The following is a 7,265-nucleotide window of genomic DNA, read 5'->3' on the forward strand; positions in this document are numbered from 1 at the left end:
TCTCCACAGAGGAATGCTCTGACAGAGTGACCATTGGGTTCTTGGTCACCTCCCTGACCAAGGCCCTTCTCCCCCGATTTCTGAGTTTGGCTGGGCGGCCAGCTCTAGGAAGAGTCTTCCATTTACGAATGATGGAGGCCACTGTGCTCCTCGGGACCACCAATTCTGGAGAAATTTTGCTGTACCCTTCTCCAGATCTGTGCCTCGACACAATCCTGGCTTGGAGGTCTACAGACAATTCATTCGACTTCATGGCTTGGTTTTTGCTCCGACATGTATTCTCAACTGTGGGATCTTATATAGACAGGTGTGTACCTTTCCAAATCATGTCCAATCAATTTGATTGACCACAGGTGGACTCCAATGAAGTTGTAGAAACATCTCAAGGATGTAATCACTGCCAAAGGTGGCTCAACAAAGTACTGAGTAAACGGACTGAATATGTGTGGTATTTCAGTTTTTTTATTTTTAATAAATATGGAAAAAGATTTTAATACATTTTATTTCACTTTGTGATTATTGGGTATTGTGTGTAGATTGCTGAGAAAAATATACATTTAATCAATTTTGGAATAAGGCTGTAATATGAAATGAAAAAGTGAAGCAGAGTGAATACTTTCTGTCGGCACTGTATGGTGTGGTTTTCAAATGCAACTCTGGTTTTATGGTTGGTCATTTGAATATATTTTAGTCGCAAGTCTCATAACAGTACAGAGAAGGGTCCTACAGTCAGAAATAAGAGTTATTCGACAGAGGTCAAAGGGAGTGCTTTATGATGTCATCCGGGTTCACTTGTGGTGAATATTATGTGAGCCTGCAGTTTTATTGCCCTGCATTACAAATAAGAAACTGATAAGAATCTAAACGGTTTTCTCTCTAGCTTAGAGTCTTTTTAACAATCGGGCATCACCATCATGCAGTTTTATTGCATCACAGTTTTTATTATCTTAAAAATATGAACACAACAATAATTTGGGAAGTCAATGACTCAACCAAAAGGGGGCAGCGTGGGTGGGGTCAAAAAAATGTACTGGAACTTTTTCCATAGTTGGATGCTTGTAGTGGAGGAGAAATAATGAATTTGCTATTTTCTCCAATAGAGCCCTGTACCCCTGGGAGGGTGGAAGCCACTGATGTGAAGAGCAGCTCAGTGAGCCTGTGCTGGGAACGACCGGTCAGCATGGAGGGAGTTTCTTATGAGATCCACATCAAGTACAGCTGTGAGGGAGAAGAGCCCAGATTACGGAAATGTGCCCCCAACACCACCACAGCTGTCCTTTCTGATCTGAGACCTGGGGTGGAATATATTTTCAACATCACTGCAATTCTTCCAAATGGCAGCTGCAGCATGACCAGCTCAGTATGTGTACACACAAGTAAGTGATGAAAATGTATTTTGACTTGCTATTTAAAACATTTACATTTAGTTTGAAGAGATAACGGTTTTCACTTGTGATCTTAGATTAGACCAAATTATTTCTATATAATCTTTGTAACTGTACGTAATTACATGTAGTAATGCTGCTCTTATTCCCAATGACAGGAACCAGTCTGGAGGAGCTACTGAGTGACCTGGGACTGGAACACCACCTGAAGAACAAGCTGACTCTGAGCCAGGTGCTGCAGATTGATGGGGAGGCATTATCTGATGAAAGCATCCAGTCTCTGAAAGCTCTGCCATGGTGTTTCCTGAGGAAGCTGATGATGGTGAATGTGACTGCTAGGAGTGTGAGGTGCACCTCTAAACAGGACATGGGACCCCAAAACCTGGACATCTTACTGGCCACCCTAGACAATCCTCAACTCCACAGAAACACAGTCAACTCCCTGGACCTCATTACTGCTGTTTTTCTGTCCTCAGATGGTTTTCTCCAGCAGGAGATGGTTTTGAAAATGTCTATGTGCCAGTTCTCTGTCCCTCTGCTGCTTCCTACGTGTGATACCCAGCAGTGCACTTTAATGCTGTGGGCCATGAGGGATATTGTGAAAAGGTACAAGCCACACTCTTTGGAGAACCCAAGAGGGTTTGTGGAGGAGAGCATTGTTCTCTCTCACCTCCCCATGGTCTCTTTTGTGAGGCTGGGAAACAGCAGCATGTCCAAGTCTCACACTCTGAACCAGGTCCTCAGCAACCCTCAGCAGTACCACGACACCTTTGTTCACAAAAACATGGAGTGTGGTGACACCCCAAGGAGGATTTCCAATGGGCTGGTGGAAATCAGCTGGTATCTGCCCAGTGGTAAAATAAATATTGACATCTTCTCTGAGCCGCTGGCTATAGCTAACCTCCGTGGGGACCTCAGAGACTTTGAAACTCAGTATGCTTTCCTCTGCCAAATATCTGCTGCCATATTTGTGTTTTGTGATGATTTTGGGTCTCAATGTAAAATTCTGGACTCCAAAAACCCTCAGGCTCATTGGTTCTTGATCAGCAATTCACAGAGCAAACACTTCAATAAGAATGACTTCAGGAGATGTGTTTCTAAGTTACAGCTGCGACCTAGTAACATAATCATAAAGGGTCCGCAGATGAATGATGCAGAATTTGTCAATAAACTACAGTCTGCTATCAGTGACAGTTTAAAGAGAGACATGGTCAAAAAGAGTGTTGAAGGGATGTCTGCTGTCTCCCATGAGTTTGGGATCCATGTTGATGAAGATTACACCTGCTGTAAGAGGGGCAAGGAGAAGGCTGATGAAATCACAGGAGGAATATCTGACATACCAAGCTTCAAGGAGAAAGAGCTGCCCTTGCAAGGGACTGCATGGAAACAGCTGGCCAAACTGGAGAAGGAAGAGTGCAGGATGAAAGACGCTGGGGAGAAAAACATAGAAATTTACAGGAATGAGCTTTCAGAACAGAGGAAGAAGTTCAGAGCACAGCAGAGGGCTCACAACATCTCGGAGTCCATGTCCCGTTTCATCTCTGCGATGTCTAGTTCCACAGAGGAGCGCAAGTATTTCCTAAAATGGATGAGGATCAACCTGGACAACCTGTCTCGTAAAACCCTTCCACTGCTACAGGCAAAGTACAAGGAACAGTGTCAGAATTCCACAGAAAAGAAGGAGGTCATTGCAGAGTTGGACAGGAAGATCTCCAGTTGTTCCTTGGGGACGGAGCACTTCCTGAGGGAAATGGGTCAGCTGTATGAGTCAGCCTGCTCACTCCCTGAAGGCCCCACCTCTCAGATTCAGCGCCTGCCACGTCTGGCTGCTGAGCTCCTGCAGGAAGGCTTTCCTCTGGAGCTGGTGGATGGAGACGCATCCAACATTCCTCTGCAGTGGGTTACACAGGTTCTAGAGGAACTCCATCATCTCACACAGGATAAATGTAAGATCCGGGTGATCACTGTACTGGGGGTACAGAGCACTGGGAAGTCCACCCTCCTGAACACCATGTTCGGGGTCCAGTTTGCTGTCAGCAGTGGCAGGTGCACCAGAGGGGCCTTCATGCTCCTCATCAGAGTGAAAGAGGATTTTAAGAGGCAGCTTGGGTGTGATTACATCATGGTTATTGACACTGAAGGTCTGAAGTCACCAGAGTTGGCCCAGTTGGATGACAGTTATGAGCATGACAATGAACTGGCCACTCTGGTGGTGGGGCTGAGTGACATCACAGTCATCAACATCGCCATGGAGAACTGCACAGAGATGAAGGACATCCTGCAGATTGTGGTGCATGCCTTCCTACGCATGAAAGAAGTTGGGAGAAAACCCTGCTGTCTGTTTGTGCACCAGAATGTGCCAGACATCTCTGCTCATGACAAGAACATGAGGGACAGGAAGCTTCTGCTGGAGCAGCTGAATGAGATGACCCAAGCAGCAGCTAAGATGGAAAAGAAGGGAACCAACAAAACATTTACTGATGTCATGGAGTACGATCCAGAGAGAAACACCTCGTACATCCCTGGGCTCTGGCGTGGCAACCCTCCTATGGCATTGTTCAGTGCTGGCTACAGTGAGTCTGTGAATCATTTCAAGAGGAGTGTGATTGAAAAGTTTATGGAACAAAAATCTCGAGAGAGCTTAGCACACACAATCAATGAGTTCCTTGAATGGACCAGGAGCTTATGGAAAGCAGTGAAATATGAGAACTTCATCTTTAGTTTCCGCAACAGCCTTGTGGTTGAAGCTTATGCTCAGCTATGCACCAAGTTTAACAAATGGGAGTGGGACTTCAGGAAGGACATGTACTCCTGGTTAATGGATGCTGAGACAAAAGTGTCAAACTTTGGAACAGAAGCAGCACAGACTCACTCCTCCAATATTGACAACTTGCTGATCCGCCTGAAAAGTGAGGCCTCTGTGAAACTGGCAGAAGGGGAACAGCACATTTTGGACAACCTCACAGAATTCTACAAGAGACTCGATGGACATGTTAAATTGGTAGAGAAGTACAAGGAGGACTTCATCAGCACAGCCAAAACCATCAGGAGGGAGACAGAGACCTCTGTGAAAAACAAGCTTGAGGCAGCAGTGGACATTAGAAAGGGTATGTTCAAGTTCGAGGACATCCACACAAACCACAAAGACATAATGGAGCAGAAGATTCTTGTCCTGATTGAGAAATGCAGGAAAAGTGAAGAGCTGTCAGATCAACTGCTGGAGGATGAATTTGAGAAGATGTGGAATGAGACTGTGGCAGAGCTGCAGTTTCCTGGCATGGAAGAACGAGACATTGTGCAAGATATCTACAACCAGCTGTGGATGAACTTAGAGAGAAAAGGCAGCACAGTACGGGAAATACTGTCAGAAGTGAGGAACTTGCAAGAATGTGGAAGAGAGGCCTTCAAAGTAAAGAGTACAGATGGATTTTTGCTGAAGATTATAAACAAATTGATTAGAAATCAGCAGAAGGAAAGTACACAAGTGATGGCTGATCACATCATCAAGGACAGCAAGCAGTTTGTGGATGAGAAAATGAAAACAAAATCTGATTACCATAACACATACATAACAGAGTTGCTTTGCATGGTAGACAGAAACCTGGACAGGCGCAGTGATCTGGAAACAAGTGCTGAGTTTAAGGGCAAGTTGAAGATCCACATCTGTGGACATGCAGCACGGGAGTTTCTTCAAATGCATCTGGATTTTATTCATGCAAATGACCCCCGTCACTGTCTGAAACAGTTCAAGGAATTGTACTGTGCTGACTTTATGGACATGTTCCATAGAAAAGACCAGTGTCAGAAGAAAGCTGCAGAGTTTACCTCCAACTGTCTTGCACCTGCGGTGACGGAATACATCACCAAGTCTCTGGGCCCTGAGCTTGTGGATGAAATGTTGACAGGGCAGAAAGCCATTGACTTCAGCACTCGAACCTTCTTCCAGTTCTCAATCCTCAAGCAGCTACTTTCAGATGATAACTTTAAGGGTGTTGTGAGATACATAAAACACTACGAGACTTTTGTACAGGACTGGATATTGCAGCGGATGGTTAAGCAGTTCTCGGAGGGAGATGGCCTCAGGAACATTGAGATTGAGCACCTGAAGGTGATGGTTAAAAGACTAAAAGAGGTCATTCAGAAAGCACAGATAGAGGCCAGTAAACGACCTGTGGGAAGGGGTGAGGAGGCCCAGCACATTCAGCAGTTCATTCAGGATATCTGTAGTAACCTACATAAGGAGCTTGTCATCCCTAAAGACCACCTCAGAGCAGTCTTGGCCTTAAACACTGCCAAACCAGAAGACTTTTCCCGGTGTCTGGAGGTGCTTGTGGATGAAATGGAACAGGCCTTTACCAGAGAGTTTCAGAAAGGTGGGGATGTGAGGGCCAGGCTGACCTCACTGCCCTTTCAGCCACAGAAGGAGCTGTTTAACAGGGTGTTTGGCTGTGGGAAGCAGTGTCCCTTCTGCAAGACCCCCTGTGAAGCTGGTGGCAAGAACCACTCAGAGCACTTTGCCTCCATTCACCGTCCTCAGGGGATCGGGAAATACAGACAAATTGACTCCTGTAAATTGGTGTGTGACATCTGCTCCACCAATGTTGCCAGTGAGAAAAACTTCAGCACGGTTGAAACAAAGGAGAAATGGCATCCATACAAGGAGTATCAGAGCATTTATCCTGACTGGCGCATCCAGCCTGACCTCAGCATCCAGGCCTCAGACTACTGGAAGTACATCTTCACCAGGTTTAACAAGAAGTTTGCCCAGGAATATGAAGCTGAGCCTGCTGACATTCCCCCCGATGGAGAGATATTACTCAGGACCAAGCCATGGCAAGCCTGAAGGAATCCTTCCAGATGAAAACAGGAGATTAAAATAAATGGATCATTCAGCTCCTGTTTCAGTAGGGCTGATGATGATCTTCTGAGTGGAATTAATATTAAATAGTCTCCTCAGGTGCAACTCATAAGCACATATCCAGCCACAGCCTAGTCCAATGGAATGGAAGAAGTGTGGATTCTGTACAGTGCAAATAATCTAGTCTTCTTAAAAGGGGACAGTTGAATGAAACCATCACTGAAGTTTGGAAAGATGAATTCCCGATCACTGATACTGACCCCTCTGCGTTTCTTTACTCAGTCTTCTCTGGGTCAGGTTCTATGGGAGATAATACCATCAGCCAGTTATTATACAAATAAAATCATATCCATACTTTAATGTGCTTTTTCCTCTATCATGACAATGACCATCTATCTATACACACTGTCTCTGAATTAGCATGGCTGATCTTTGTACATTATTCCATTACTGTGGTGCATAATCGGGGATGGTTAAATTTTAACAGTTTGTTTTATGCTGAGACCTTCACCATAAGAGAATAATTTTTACAAAAAAACATTTTCTATTTTATGAATTCTTGTTTTTTCTATCCTTCCTATGTCTTTTCTATTCATAAATCACATGACCTTCATGTGTCATTAGCCACATTATTATCTCTACATCACTGCTTGGCTGTTTGAAGTTATAAATGATTTGGTGCCTTTTTAATGAAAATATGTTTTGCTTCGTGATTCTGATGTATTTCACAACATGTATTAATTGTATGAATGGCATTATCACATAAAAAATAAATGTTTAATTTAATTTGAACTTCATGAACAGTCCTGTATTTTGCTCACTGCCTTTAACTGAGCTGCCACTAGATGGCGACAAATCTAATTAACATCGTATCAACTGGAATGTAACGTTTATGGGTAAACCTTGTGGGCGAAACTGACTGCTTCAGCAGCTGTTTATCTGTTACCAGACAAATTGAGAGCAGTAGCGTCTTAAAACAACAATGACACAACATGCTTATAAGCTGTTGGGAGTTGTAGTGC

The 7,265-nt window shown here is 44.3% G+C and overlaps 1 pseudogene; it reads left to right on the forward strand.

Moving 5' to 3' along the window:
* The first annotated feature begins 1,536 nt into the window (after positions 1–1,536).
* Positions 1,537–6,260, forward strand: LOC133135046 (up-regulator of cell proliferation-like; annotated as a pseudogene).
* The last annotated feature ends 1,005 nt before the right edge of the window (positions 6,261–7,265 follow it).

Source organism: Conger conger, chromosome 8, assembly GCF_963514075.1.
Source record: "Conger conger chromosome 8, fConCon1.1, whole genome shotgun sequence".
Taxonomy (NCBI): domain Eukaryota; kingdom Metazoa; phylum Chordata; class Actinopteri; order Anguilliformes; family Congridae; genus Conger; species Conger conger.